The sequence below is a fragment of the Salvelinus namaycush genome, chromosome 29 (genome assembly GCF_016432855.1).
Source record: "Salvelinus namaycush isolate Seneca chromosome 29, SaNama_1.0, whole genome shotgun sequence".
In the NCBI taxonomy this organism is placed as follows: Eukaryota; Metazoa; Chordata; class Actinopteri; order Salmoniformes; family Salmonidae; genus Salvelinus; species Salvelinus namaycush.
Genome location: NC_052335.1, coordinates 10,014,558 through 10,030,940, shown reverse-complemented (window position 1 = coordinate 10,030,940; position 16,383 = coordinate 10,014,558).

Genomic DNA, 16,383 nt, shown 5'->3' with positions numbered 1-16,383 from the left:
TGGCTGGCTCTGGCGGATCCTGGCTGGCTGGCGGATCCTGGCTGGCTGGCTCTGGCGGATCCTGGCTGGACGGCTCTGGCGGATCCTGGCTGGACGGCTCATGGCTGGCTGACGGATCTGGCTGCTCATGGCTGGCTGACGGATCTGGCTGCTCATGGCTGGCTGACGGATCTGGCTGCTCATGGCTGGCTGACGGATCTGGCTGCTCATGGCTGGCTGACGGATCTGGCTGCTCATGGCTGGCTGACGGATCTGGCTGCTCATGGCTGGCTGACGGATCTGGCTGCTCATGGCTGGCTGGCGGCTCTGGCAGATCCTGTCTGGTTGGCGGCTCTGGCAGATCCTGTCTGGTTGGCGGCTCTGGCGGATCCTGTCTGGTTGGCGGCTCTGGCGGATCCTGTCTGGTTGGCGGCTCTGGCGGATCCTGTCTGGTTGGCGGCTCTGGCGGATCCTGTCTGGTTGGCGGCTCTGGTAGATCCTGTCTGGTTGGCGGCTCTGGCAGATCCTGTCTGGTTGGCAGCTCTGGCAGATCCTGACTGACGAATGGCTCTAGCGGCTCCTGACTGACTAACGGCTCTGACGGCTCGGGACAGACGGGCGGCTCTAATGGCTCGGGACAGACGGATGGCTCAGACGGCACTGGGCAGACGGATGGCTCAGATGGCGCTGGGGAAACGGATGGCTCAGATGGCGCTGGGGAGACGGATGGCTCAGATGGCGCTGGGCAGACGGATGGCTCAGATGGCACTGGGCAGACGGATGGCTCTGGCCGGATGAGGCGCACTGTAGGCCTGGTGCGTGGTGCCGGAACTGGAGGTACCGGGCTAAAGACACGCACCTTCAGGCTAGTGCGGGGAACAACAACAGGGCACACTGAGTTCTCAAGGCGCACTATAGGACTGGTGCGTGGTACCGGAACTGGTGGTACCGGGCTGAGGGCACGCACCTTCAGGCTAGTGCGGGGAGAAGGAACAGGGCATACTGGACCCTAGGGACGCACATTAGGCCTAGTGCGTGGTGCCGGAACTGGTGGTACCGGGCTGGGGACACGCATCTCAGGGCTAGTGCGGGGAGCAGCAACAGGACGCACAGGACTCTGGGGACACACAGGAGGCTTGGTGCGTGGTGTAGGCACTGGTGGTAATGGGCTGGAGACACGCACCACAGGGTTAGTGCGTGGAGGAGGAACAGGGCTCTGTTGACACACAGGAAGCTTGGTGCGTGGTGTCAGCACTGGTGGTACTGGGCTGGGAACACGCACCACAGGGCTAGTGCGAGGAGCAGTAACAGTACGCACAGGACTCTGGAGACGCACAGGAGGCTTTGTGCATGCTGTAGGCACTGTCTTAACCAGACGGCTAGCACGCTCCTCAGGACGAGTATGGAGAACTGTTCCCGGTGACATTAAGTCACCAACACGTTCATTCGGACGGATGCCGTGCCTCATGCACCAAACCAATACATCCCTCATAACTCTCTCCTCCAATTTCTCCATTAACTCCTTTACTGTCTCTGCGTCACTCTCCTCCAAATCCGCCCTCACCGGCTCCTTACGGTAAACAGGAGGAGTTGGCTCACGTCTCCCGACTGACCCAACTAAACTACCCGAGAGCCCCCCCCCCAATAAATTTTTGGGTTTGACTTACGCTGCTTGGTCCGATGTTGGTGGGTAATTCTGTCACGGTCGTCTTGAGGTGAATGAATGGACCAAGGCGCAGCGTGATATGAATACATCTTCTTTTATTTTACGACGAAGATGAACACGAAACGAAACACTTATACAAACTATACAAAACAACAAACAACCGTGAAGCTACAAACGAAAGTGCACACACAAGCTACTTACATTCAACATAGACAATTAACCACAAAACAGCTAAAGCCTATGGTTGCCTTAAATATGGCTCCCAATCAGAGACAACCATAACCAGCTGTCTCTAATTGAGACCCAATTCAGGCAACCATAGACTTTCCTAGACACCTACACTGAACACTAAACCATCTACTCTACTAAACCCCCTAAACCATACAACACCCTAGACAATACAAAAACACACAAACTTCCCCATGTCACACCCTGACCTAACTAAAATAATAATGAAAACAAAGATAACTAAGGCCAGGGTGTGACACTCCCAGACCCACCCATGGCTGCACCCCTGCCCAGTCATGTGAAATCCATATATTAGGGCCTAATGAATTCATTTAAATTGACTGATTTCCTTATATGAACTGTAACTCAGTAAAATCGTTGAAATTGTTGCATGTTGTGTTTATATTTTTGTTCAGTATAATTACCACAGTAAAAAATATATTTTTTGTCATACTCATGGTATATGGTCTGATATACCAAGGCTTTCAGCCAATCAGCATTCAGGGTTTAAACCAGGTTTATAATTGTAAATAAATCAATTTTGCGCATGTGCATAACAATAGATAAATCCGACAAGAGAGTTTGAGTGATGAAAGTTGGACAGAGGATCTCGAAATCTCTGAGCAAGAAACACATGGACGAACTTAAAAAAAACAAATGTTAGGCTGTTTTCTGGCAATTGTGCCAGATGTTAAGACTACAAACCGTTAAAAATGGCCCATATGCGTGATTGACTTGTCATTTCAACAGGTACAGACTAAAATCTGGGTTTATAAATTGTAATTGTCAATTTTGCCATGTTTTTATTTAGATAAAGGCAGGTAGTTTATAGCCCCTGATAGGCCTACATCTCATTTCAGATAGTCTACAGTAGCCTAGACAAGATGTAAGCAAGATGTAAACTGAACGATATAGCAGGTTGCTTAGTTGAAATTTACAGACTAATGTATTCAACATGAATAGCGAGGCGATTTTGAGGTAAGTGCTTGTGTTTCCCAATAGCCTGCTGGAATAGGCTACTAAGGATGGGGTCATAATTTCAATCACTGAATTAAAGATCAATCATATGTATATTAACTGAATATGCTTGTCAAAAGCCAGTGTTTATTTAAACACGACTTCGTCTCGGGCCTAACAACACCCATGCCAATATATCCTCCAAACACCGGCTTCTCGGGAATTATCACCTAAATATATAAATATATAGCCTAATCTGACTACTTTTACCGTCAATCTAATGCGTTCTAATAACTGATCGGCAATTGCGATAGAGCTTTGATAACTTCCACTTTAACTTCTTATGGCTGCAGGGGCAGTATTGAGTAGCTTGGTTGAAAGTAAACTGCCTGCTCCTCAGTCCCAGTTGCTAATATATGCATATTATTATTAATATTGGATAGAAAACACTTTGAAGTTTATAAAACTGTTTGAATGATGTCTGTGAGTATAACAGAACTCATATGGCAGGCAAAAACCTGAGAAGAAATCCAAACAGGAAGTGGGAAATCTGAGGTTGGTCGATTTTCAGCTCATCGCCTATCGAATACACAGTGGGATATGGATCAGTTTGCACTTCCTATGGCTTCCACTAGATGTCAACAGTCTGTAGAACCTTGTCTGATGCTTCTACTGTGAAGTGGTGCCGAAGGAGACAGGAATGAGTCAGGTCTGCCATGAACTGACCATGCTCTGACCATGCGCGTTCACATGAGAGGGAGCTCTGTTCCATCGCACATCTTAAGTCAATGGAATTCTCCGGTTGGAACGTTATTGAAGATATATGTTAAAAACATCCTAAAGATTGATTCAATTCATAATTTGACATGTTTCTACTGACTGTTACGGAACTTTTTGACTTTTCGTCTGCTTTTAGTGAACGCGCTTCCTGACTTTGGATTTGTTTACCAAACACGCTAACAAAAATAGCTATTTGGACATAAATGATGGACATTACCGAACAAAACTAACATTTTGTGTGGAAGTGGGAGTCCTGGGAGTGCATTCCGACAAAGATCAGCAAAGGTAAGTGAAGATTTATAATGCTATTTATGAGTTTTGTTGAATGCACCATTTGGCGGGTAACTGTATGGCTTCCTTTTGTGGCTGAACGCTGTTCTCAGATTATTGAATATTGTGCTTTTGCCGTAAAGCTTTTTGAAATCTGACACAGCGGTTGCATTAAGAACAAGTGTATCTTTAATTCTATGTAAAACATGTATCTTTCATCAAAGTTTATGATGAGTATTTATGTTATTTGACGTGGCTCTCTGCAATTTCTCCGGATATTCCACAAGTTGCCATGACGTGCGCATGTGCTGCATGCGCTCCTCTTGCTCACGTGACTCAGACAATAGCTGTAGCGCTTTCTCAAAACACACCCCTCCGGCCCTCCCCACCTCTCACTCACTCAGGTAACAGCCGACCTCACTGCCTTACAGACAACAGCACGTCACAGTGAAATATATATAATTAAGAGACATTCTACAGTGGCCGCGGTGTAAATTAGAAATAGCCCAAAACCCCATAACCAATACATTTTCACCCGCGATATCATTTTCAAACTAGCCACATTTTTTGTGAAATTACGGACATGGCAACCCTGGCCATAGCACTGTGAACCACGGCACATTGAAGCATATAATTGGTCTAATTATGAACAGGATCAAGGGGATTGGATGCATGTTTTAATGAAACGCCCCTCAAGAGTGGAGCTGAATGGACAGAGAACAATCTAAACTGAATTTATAAACTGTTAAAAGAGCGGCACGGGAAGGCAGTTTTATGTATAATTTTTGCAACAAAACAGAGCTGCCAACTCTCACGCATTGGCCGTGAGACACGCATTTGATCCTCTTCTCACGCTCTCTTGGCACACCTCTTATATAACATTTCAATTTAAGGGGCTTTATTGTCATGGGAAACATATGTTTACAATGCCAAAGCAAGTGGAATAGATAACTATCTCATCCTGGAATATACAAGGTCTGAGGACATCTGCCTTTGGCCTAAAGAGCAGGAACCCAGACTTCATCAAAGAAATTGGAAATTCAGACATTGTCATCCGACAAGAAACATGGTATAAAGGAGACGGACCCACTGGTTGCCCTCTAGGTTACAGAGAGCTGGTAGTCCCATCCACCAAACTAACAGGTGTGAAACAGGGAAGAGACTCAGGGGGTATGCTAATTTGGTATAGAGCAGACCTAACCCACTCTATTAAATTAGTCAAAACAGTAACATTTTACATCTGGCTAGAAAATAATAAGGAAATGATCTCAACAGAGAAAAATGTCCTCTGGTATGCTACCTATATCCCCCCCAATAGAATCCCCATACTTTAATGATGACAGCTTCTCCATCCTAGAGGGGGAGATCAACAACTTTTAGGCCCAGGGACATGTACTAGTCTCTGGCGACCTACAGTAAATGCCAGAACTGGACAATAACCTGACACCCTCAGCACACAGGGGGACAAACACCTATCTGGAGGTGACAACATTCCCTCCCCCATATGCCCCCTAAACACAACCACGACAACATTACCAACAAAAACGGGTCACAACTCCTGCAGCTCTGTCGGACATAGTCAATGGTATGCTTCGAGGGGACTCCTATGGTAAGTACACATATAGCTCATCTCTTGGCAGTAATACAGTCATGGCCAAAAGTTTTGAGAATGACACAAGTTATAATTTTCACAGTCTGCTGCCTCAGTTTGTATGATGGCAATTTGCATATACTCCAGAATGTTATGAAGAGTGATCAGATAAATTGCAATTAATTGCAAAGTCCCTCTTTGCCATGCAAATGAACTGAATCCCCAAAAAACATTTCCACTACATTTCAGCCCTTCCACAAAAGGACTTGCTGACATCATGTCAGTGATTATCTCGTTAACACAGGTGTGAGTGTTGACGAGGACAATGCTGGAGATCACTCTGTCATGCTGATTGAGTTCGAATAACAGACTGGAAGCTTCAAAAGGAGGGTGGTGCTTGGAATCATTGTTCTTCTCTGTCAACCATGGTTACCTGCAAGGAAACACGTGCTGTCATCAATGCTTTGCACAAAAAGGGCTTCACAGGAAAGGATATTGCTGCCAGTAAGATTGCACCTAACTCAACCATTTATCGGATCATCAAGAACTTCAAGGAGAGCGGTTCAACTGTTGTGAAGAAGGCTTCAGGGTGCCCAAGAAAGTCCAGCAAGCGCCAGGACTGTCTCTGTCACGATCGTCGGAGAAGAGGACCAAGGCGCAGCGTGAAGTGAATACATAATCTATTTATTTAAGCGACGTACTGAAGAACACTTAAACAAAACTACAAAACAAACCGACGAACGTGAAGCTATACAAAACAAAACAAATGCAGACACTGGCAACTTACACATAGACATAGACAATCACCCACAAATTACCTAATGACTATGGCTGCCTAAATATGGCTCCCAATCAGAGACAACGATAGACAGCTGTCTCTAATTGAGAACCAATCTAGGCAACCATAGACATACAATCCCCTAGACTAGACACTGCCCCATAAACATACAAAAACCTCTAGACAATACAAAACACATACATCCCCCATGTCACACCCTGACCTAACTAAAATAATAAAGAAAACAAAGATAACTAAGGCCAGGGCGTGACAGTCTCCTAAAGTTGATTCAGCTGCGGGATCGGGGCACCAGCAGTACAGAGCTTGCTCAGGAATGGCAGCAGGCAGGTGTGAGTGCATCTGCACGCACAGTGATGCAAAGACTTTTGGAGGATGGCCTGGTGTCAAGAAGGGCAGCAAAGAAGCCACTTCTCTCCAGGAAAAACATCAGGGAGAGACTGATATTCTGCAAAAGGTACAGGGATTGGACTGCTGAGGACTGGGGTAAAGTCATTTTCTCTGATGAATCCCCTTTCCGATTGTTTGGGGAATCCGGAAAAAAGCGTGTCCGGAGAAGACAAGGTGCTACCATCAGTCTTGTGTCATGCCAACAGTAAAGCATCCTGAGACCATTCATGTGTGGGGTTGCTTCTCAGCCAAGGGAGTGGGCTCACTCACATTTTTGCCTAAGAACACAGCCATGAATAAAGAATGGTACCAACACATCCTCAGAGAGCAACTTCTCCCAACCATCCAGGAACAGTTTGGTGACGAACAATGCCTTTTCCAGCATGATGGAGCACCTTGCCATAAGGCAAAAGTGATAACTAAGTGGCTCGGGGAACAAAACATCGATATTTTGGGTCCATGGCCAGGAAACTCCCCAGACGTTAATCCCATTGAGAACTTGTGGTCAATCCTCAAGAGGCGGGTGGACAAACAGAAACCCACAAATTATGACAAACTCCAAGCATTGACTATGTAAGAATGGGCTGCCATCAGTCAGGATGTGGCCCAGAAGTTAATTGACAGCATGCTAGGGCAGATTGCAGAGGTCTTGAAAAAGAAGGGTCAACACTGCAAATATTGACTCTTTGCATCAACTTCATGTAATTGTCAATAAAAGCCTTTGACACTTATGAAATGCTTGTAATTATACTTCAGTATTCCATAGTAACATCTGACAAAAATATCTAAAGACACTGAGGCAGCAGACTTTGTGAAAATGTATATTTGTGTTATTCTCAAAACTTTTGGCCACAACTGTACTGTAGACTACTTTATCACTGACCTCAACCCAGAGTCTCAAAGAGCGTTCACAGTCAGTCCACTGACACCTCTAAATGATCATAGCAAAATAACACTCTACTTGAACAGATCTTTGCTCAATCATGAGGCATCGAAGCCAAAGGAGCTGAATAATATTAAGAAATGCTTTAGATGGAAGGAGAGGAATGTGGATATCTACCAAAAAACAATTAGGCAACAACAAATTCAATCCCTTCTAGACAATTTCCTGGACAAAATGTTTCACTGTAATAGTGAAGGTGTAAACATTGCATTAGAAAACCTAAACAGTATATTTGATCTCTCAGCTTCCCTATCAAATCCAAAAACATTAAAGCAGACTGTCACGCCCTGACCATAGTTTGCTTTGCATGTTTCTATGTTTTGTTTGGTCAGAGTGTGATCTGAGTGGGCATTCTATGTTGTATGTCTAGTTTGTCTATTTCTATGTGTTTGGCCTGATATGGTTCTCAATCAGAGGCAGGTGTTAGTCGTTGTCTCTGATTGGGAACCATATTTAGGTAGCCTGTTTTGTATTGTGGGTTGTGGGTGATTGTTCCTGTTTCTCTGTCTTTGTGTATGTCACCATACGGGACTGTTGCGTTTTCGTTCGTTTGTCCGTTTATTGTTTTGTTCTTTGTTTTCAAGTTTTCTAATTAAAATGGATAATCATCACGCTGCATTTTGGTCCTCCGATCCTTCTTACTACTCCTCCTCAGATGAGGAGGACGACGTTCGTGACAGAATCACCTACCACCAAAGGACCAAGCAGCGTGGTAACGGGCAGCAGCGGCAGCAGCGATCGCAGGACTCCTGGACCTGGGAGGAGATTCTGGACAGCAAGGTACCCTGGGCACAGGCTGGAGAATATCGCTTTCCTCCATCAACGCCTCTGGTGGCCTACCATGGTTCTTGATGTCTCGGCCTTCGTCGTCGCATGCATGCTATGCGCGCAAAGCAAGAATCCGTGGCAAGCTCCATCTGGCCTCCTACAGCCACTTCCTGTCCCTCATCGCCCTTGGTCCCATATTTCTCTGGATTTCGTCACTGAGCTTCCTCTGTCAGATGGCAACACCATCATTCTGACGGTGGTAGACAGATTCTCCAAGGCCGCCCATTTCATCCCTCTTCCTAAGTTACCTTCAGCCAAGGAGATGACCCAGCTTATGCTGCAGCACGTCTTCCGTATCCATGGACTCCCGGTTGACGTTGTCTCAGACCGGGGTCCTCAGTTCTCGTCCCAATTCTGGAAGGCGTTCTGCACTCTTATTGGGTCGTCAACCAGCCTGTCCTCTGGGTTTCATCCCCAATCTAATGGCCAGTCGAAGCGAGCCAATCAAGATATGGAGACGGCACTCCGCTGTCTGGTTGCCAGTAACCCCACCACCTGGAGTCAGCAACTGGTCTGGGTGGAATATGCCAGGAACACTCTCCCTTGCTTGGCTATTGGACTATCCCCTTTTGAATGCTCCATGGGATATCAACCCCCGCTCTTCCCAGAGCAAGAAGTTGAGGTCAACGTACCTTCAGTCCAGATGTTCGTCCGCCGCTGTCGGCGTACCTGGAAAAGGTATCGTTGACAAGCGGTCCGCCACCGAACTCTGGCTCCTCGCTATCGGGTCGGGCAGAGGTTATGGCTGTCTACTCGGGACCTACCACTCCGGGTAGAATGCCGAAAACTTTCCCCCTGTTTCATTGGTCCTTTCCCCATTTCCAGAGTCATTAGTCCCACTGCTGTCCGTCTGCTGTTGCCCCGACCCTCTGTGTTCACCCTATGTTTCATGTTTCCAGGATTAAACCCTTGTCTCACTGTCCTCTGTCTTCTGCTTCTAGGGCCGTCCCTCCCCCCGTGTCATCGTTGGCTAGCCAACGTATAAGGTGAGACGCCTCCTGAGGGTTTGACCACGGGGCAGGTTGACTGGGAGGGCTATGCCCGGAGGAGAGATGCTGGGTTCTGACTAAAGACATCCTGGAACCGGCCCTCATCGGCGATTTTCACCCCCGACACCCTGGTCAGCCAGGTATGTGCCCAGGTAGGACGTCCCTAGAGTGGGGTTACTGTCCCACCCTGATCTGTTTCACCTGCCCTTGTGATTGTCTCCACCCCCTCCAGGTGTGACTTATTTTCCCGGGTGTATTTATCCCTGTGTTTCCTGTCTCTCTGTGCCAGTTTGTCTGGTATGTTCAAGTCAACCAGCGTGTTTTTCCCATACTCCTGATTTTCTATTCTCTTTTACTAGTCCTCCCAGTTGACCTTTTCCTGTTTTTCTGTACTCCATTCTCATCTGCCTGACCATTCTGCCTGCTCTGACCTCGAGCCTGCCTGCCATTCTGTACCTCTGGAACTCTGAACTGGTTTTGACCTTTTGCCTGTCCACGACCATTCTCTTGCCTACACCTTTTGGATTGCTAATAAACATATTGGACCCTAACCATCTGCCTCCTGTGTCTGCATCTGGGTCTCGCCATGTGCCCTTATAAAAATCTGCCTGGGGGAGGAACCCCTGTCCCCCATCTAGGGACTGTGCCATGGGGCAATTCAATTCACATAGCAAATCTCACTCCAAGCTTCCTTCAAAAGTTGGCAGTTGTTTCTTGGGTGACGCATGCACCATTTTCCTAGCCTGGTCCAAGATCTGTTTGTGCTTTTGCCTACTCCATTGTCAGTGTCAAGCTAAATGTTTGTCAAGAGAGCAGAAACAGACTGGTACCCAGGCTACCATTTTCCCAATAGATATTCAAAACAAGTAGCAATAAAGTGTAACCACTCAGTTCCTCTGAGAACATTTATCCCCACAGTTAAATAGGTCAAAAGGACTGTAAATCATGGTGGAACACTTGCAATGAGCTGGAAGTAAAATCAGTCATAATGATTGCATAGACAAGAGAAAGCAAAGATTGTGTGAGGAGTCAAAAACCCTTCAGAGTCCTCAGGGCGTTTAACAGTAGAGGGGTGGTGAGATAATGTGTGTTTTAATAGATTTTATTTGTTCCATTCTGTATTTGGAATAGCCTCAACTCAATGGCTAATGAGGGATCCAATTACCTCTCTAAACGTCATTCTGGGGAAATTTAAATAGCAGGAATTGCCATTTAAACATCAAGTCACCTTCTCCTTTTATGAGGGATCATGTTACAACATCGCTTTACATTTCGCTGATGCTTTCAGCCTGACATACAGTATCTTGAGTGTATTCAAACAGTAGGATATTTGACAATAGTCCTATCCAACTTAAACCTTTTTTTGATATTGCCACAATGATGAACAACATTGTGAGGGCAAGTGCCTACTTCCCTTAAATCTGATCTTTTTTTTTTTTTACAAATTCAAAGTGAGATTTTTGTTCTTCACAGTAAAATGTTATCTCCCTGTTCCACTCCCTCTGCAGCCTGCCCCTGGGACATGACAAGCCCTGGACCCATCGCTCTTCCCGTTAAGCCTGCATCTCTGTGGAATGATGCAAATGATGACAAATTCTTTCATCCCTCATCATGCATGTGCAGCTAATCGGCGTAACACACAGGGATGGACAGATCTTGGCACTTGGCTGAGGGGCAAGCTGCCTGATTGAATCACTCAGGAGTGGCTCCCTCGGACGTGCCCGTATCATGCTGCTGTCAGGCTGCTGAAGCATCTCCTTAAGCGGGGCTCGATTGACTCTGATGCTAAACCCTACGCTCCTCTGGTACAGTGTGATGAAAACACATTATTCCCATTTGTCACAGAATAAGCTTGTCGATTACGTTCATATTTCATTCTTGTCTGTGACTGACAGTCTATGCCATGTCAGGGATTGTGCACTTTATGTTTCTGTGACGTGAACACAGTTCAGTTTGGAGTGAGGCCACTTATAATAAACAATGTGTGCTTGGTTGTAGATGCTAATTGACATGGTCTGCTGATGTGAGCTTATTATATTGTGTGTGTGTGTGTGTGTGTGTGTGTGTGTGGGCGTGGGTATGTGAGAGTGAGTGTTCTCTACATTTAATGTCACATTTGAGCTCATTGAAGAAAACACACATTTTAGATGTTCCTCTTGCCTAAAAGAATAACCAGGGATGTAGAACATATTAGGTGTTTATTGCTGGTTAATTAACGAACCGTGCTCTCCGGGGTCCTTGGGACATCCATACCCCATTGAAGTTGAAATTGAAAATGGTTACGGTAATGGTTAAGGTTAGGGTTAGGTAAGGGCTATGGTACAGGTTAGGGTTAGGGCAGGGGTATGGGGTTTAGGGTAAGGACGTCCCAAGGATAGCGCAGACCGGTAATTAACTCATAGATGATGGCACATTATCATCACTAGGTGGCAGTAGTAAGTCACAGTGCAGTGGCAGTGCTCCACAGATAAATTACAAAGGTATGGCCTCGTTCAGTATACAGGAGAGAGGCAATACAATTTTGCACAAAAAGTAACCATCACTTTAGATGCTATAACTCTTACTTATCGTACAATTTTGTAATTAATAATACAATCACAAAGGTCGTGATTCAAAATGAATCAAAATTACAATTCAACCAAGACTGTAGACAGCTTTGGAACTTCTGTACAAGTACAAAAGCCAATGCAGGCTGTAGGGACACTTGTTTTTGGCACTTGCAAGCCTAGATATATCAACTTGTGCTTGTCCCTCCAATGAATTCGTATCCACGACCGGTCTCATTTCTCCCGACATGGGCTTGGCCCGTGATGGATGTGACATTAACGGGAGACGAAGCTAGGGAGATGCGACGCCCCAGTCCAATAGTGGCATTTGTCACTGGCCTCCTCCCTGGCTATGCAGATTGGGCCAGCGACAGCGTTGTGGCCACTGACTAAGATTAATGACGACGGTGGCCCCGTCTTTGTTTCTCTGTGTGGCTGTCCTGTGCCAAACACAGTCTCCAAACATGACCCGTCTCACATTAACCCTCACAAATCTGTTCACAATATGCACAATGACAAGTAAATATTGGACACTGAGGCATCACATGGCTTGTATTGTGGTTTAGTTCAATGCCAAGGGATAAAAATACAAAAATGTAGGCTATAATTCTATAACATTTAATGGAAGAAAAATAAATATATAGTGGTATGTAAGCGATGCTATATCGCTGCTCTAAAGGCTACCTATATTGATTATGTGAGGTATGCAATGAGTAAAGCAAATTAAAAATATGTTTTAAAAACATGTATTATTTTTTTCCCCGCACAAACCTTTATTAAACCATGTTCACTACACCAAGGCCAACTGTGATCTGTATACCAAGCTGTGTTCATATATCTCTCTCTCTCTCTCTCTCTCTCTCTCTCTCTCTCTCTCTCTCTCTCTCTCTCTCTCTCTCTCTCTCTCTCTCTCTCTCTCTCTCTCTCTCTGTCTGTCTGTCTGTCTGTCTGTCTGTCTGTCTGTCTGTCTGTCTGTCTGTCTGTCTGTCTGTCTGTCTGTCTGTCTGTCTGTCTGTCTGTCTGTCTGTCTGTCTGTCTGTCTGTCTGTCTGTCTGTCTGTCTGTCTGTCTGTCTGTGTGTGTGTGTGTGTGTGTGTGTGTGTGTGTGTGGAAAGCTTAGAATTTTAGGATCACCCTGTTTCTATCCCAGCAGTTTGCAATGAAGAAATGAAATAACCTTAAGCTTTATGCACTGCTGCACAGAAAATGGTTTCTCTCTGACAGATGAGGTGGCTGTGGCTGGAGCAGGCTCAGATGGATGTGTGGGGGGGGGATTGGGCTGCTTGTATCAGGCTGCTGGGAAGCAGCACATTCCCCCAGTCATCCATCATCCGGCTGACACATCCACTTATATCTGCACCGCACACACATACAGATGTAATACTCTGTTTGATCACGGATCTCCCTATTGTTATACAATGCACGCTCAGTGGAAGGACGAGAGTATGTGTTTGAAAATGTCCCCATTCCAATGTGTGTTGATGTGTGTGTGTGATTGTGTGTTTGTGTGTGTGTGTGATTGTGTGTTTGTGTGTGTGTGCGTGCGTGCATGCAACCTCTCACCATTACAATAAAAGGGGAGGTTAGAAAAGGTTTGCGTAGTCATGGTAGCATAATCTATTCTTATTTACAATAAAAGTGACCCCAAAATGTCAATTTATTTCTATTAGGCATAAAATAATCTGAAACACAACCAAAACAAACAGCAAATGCATCCAACAAGTGAGTCACAAGCTTGATGTAATCATTGCGTGCTAGGAATACGGGACCAAATACTAAACTTTTGATACACAATACTTTAATACACAAATAAGTGTCCAAATACATTTGGTCCCCTAAAATGGTGGGACTATTTACAAAAATTGCTGGAATTTCTAAACAGTTCACCCGATATGAATGAAAATAACCTCAAATTAAAACTTACAGTTTACACTTTAACCTCATAGTCATTGTATCATTTCAAATCCAAAGTGGTGGAGTACAGAGCCAAAACAACAAAAAGTATGTGTCACTGTCCCAATACTTTTGGAGCTCACTGTATATCCCAGTGACACTTATTATCCCAAGTTACAACAACACTGACTGGTTTAGTGTCAGAGCACAGAGCTCATTACCATCTATGCATATTGGCAAGTCTCTCATGCATTGAGCCAGTACATCCCAGATGTTGTGGAGTCATCTGTCCTCCATGCCTCCCCATGCCCCCATGCTGTTCCTCCCTGCAGTGAGGGGAAATCAACCTCCGCACTGCTGTCACTCCCCTGCCATGTCCAGCCTGCTCTTGACCCTCCTAGGGGGGGGTGCAGGTCTGGCCAGGACCTGCTGGAGCATGACAGGGGAAGCTGGCCAGGGGATGGGGGTCTATTTGGGGGCTCGGATAGAATGTTTGACCCCACTGTAATAGGTGGATAGATCGATAACCCTAAACCAAACCCCAGATTTGATTTGGCTGTGGCTGACTGTCTCCAAGATGACAGTGTCTCCAGTGTGTTTGGATAAGGGTAAACAGTGGAGCCTGGCTGCCGTGGTGGTAGTGGCCCAGGGGAAGGGGCCTAATGTGGCCGGGGTGGTGATGCAGAGAGCTGACTCCGGATCCCTGGGGGATATGAATGTTGATTAAACATGTGCTCAGCCTTGGATATTGAGTAATTGGACGTGGAGCAAATGTCAAGCGTTTGTTAATTTTGGCGTTATGCAGCTCCGGGTTTATGGGCTGTGATCAGGGAGTGGAGGGAGTGGAGAGAGCGAGGGCTAAGGGGCTGATGAGGCGTGACCTCACGGCAGGGTGTTGAGGAGGAGTTGTTGCACGCCACGCAGATACAGACACACCCCAGATCTTAGAGCAGGTCAAGGGGTCTGGCATAGTAGTTGCAGATATACACTTACCGATCAGTTTATTAGTATCTGGTTGGACCCCCCTTTGCCTACAGAACATCCTGAATTCTTTGGATCATTGTACAAGGTGTCGGACACTTTCCACAGGGATGTTGGTCCATGATGGCATCACGAAGTTGCTGCAGATTGTACGGCGGTACATTCATGCTGCGAACAGCCCGTTCCATATCATCCTAAATATGCTCTATTGGGTTAAGGTCTGGGGACTGCGCAGGCCACTCAAATAAACTGAACTTGCTTTCAGGTTCCAGGCAATGTTTTTCCACTCCACAATTATCCAGTGTTGGTGATCACGTGCCCACTGGAGCCGCTTCTTCTTGTTTTTAGCTGATAAGAGTGGAACCCGGTGTGCTTGTCTGCTGTAATAGTCCATCCGTGACAAGGATCGACGAGTTCTGCATTCCGAGATGCCGTTCTGCACACCACTGTTGTAATGCTCCATTATTTGCCTGTTTGTGGCCCGTCTGTTAGCTTGCATGATTCTTGCAATCTCCTTCGACCTCTAATCAACGAGCTGTTTTCACCCACAGGACTGCCGCTGACTGGATGTTTTTTGTTTGTCGCACCATTTTCGGTAAACCCTAGAGACGGTCGTGGGTAAAATCCCAGGAGGACGGACATTTCTGAGATACTGGATCTGGCGCGCCTGGCACCGGTGATCATACAACGCTCAAAGTCACTTAGGTCACTCGTTATGCCGATTCTAACGTTCAATCGAACAGTAACTGAATGCCTCGATGCCTGTCTGCCTCCTTTATATAGCAAGCCAAGGCCATGTGACTCACAGTCTGTAGGAGCGAACCGTTTTCGTGAATGGGGTGGTGTACCTAATAAACTGGGTGTGGATATGTACCCAATTGTGTCAACCTGAACTGTGGTAGCTCGGATTTTGTTTTCACATTCTCTTTAACAGCATGGTTCCAGCAACTACGGTGGTTGCATAACCAGACTGGCGCAGTACAGCTCGGCTTGGCTCAGCTCAGCAGTGTGAAAAGGTTATTACAGTATACATGTATATAATACATGGAGAATGTATAGTCACAAGTCACATATAAGGTCCTCACTTCAACATCTACTGCCAACACCACAGCCCCTGCCCCTGCTCTTCTCTCTGCACCTTGAGAGAGAAGTTCTCCTGGTTTCTCCATCTTGTCTCTATGCAGTGTGCTCTAAGTGTGAACCCTGGTCTTCCTTTATTCTCCCTAGTCCAATCTAATGAGCATCCTCTCAGTCCCTGGATGCAGCGGGCTGTGGCTCCCCTCTCTCTCTCTCTCTCTCTCTCGCTCTCTCTCTCTCTCTCTCTCTCTCTTTTGTGCTGTCTGGACAGGTGTCTAACTGAATGATGAATGTCCCTGTTTCTCCCCATATAATTGGCTACTGGCTGTTTGGCCCGAGCCTGGCTCGATGTCTGCCGGGGCGGCCACCTCCATCTGTCAATCACCAACCTGCTGCAGCCTGGCTGGACCTCTGATAGTTATGCTAATAACCACCCCAACAAGCAGATTGGTTGGAACCTGGGCCGGACC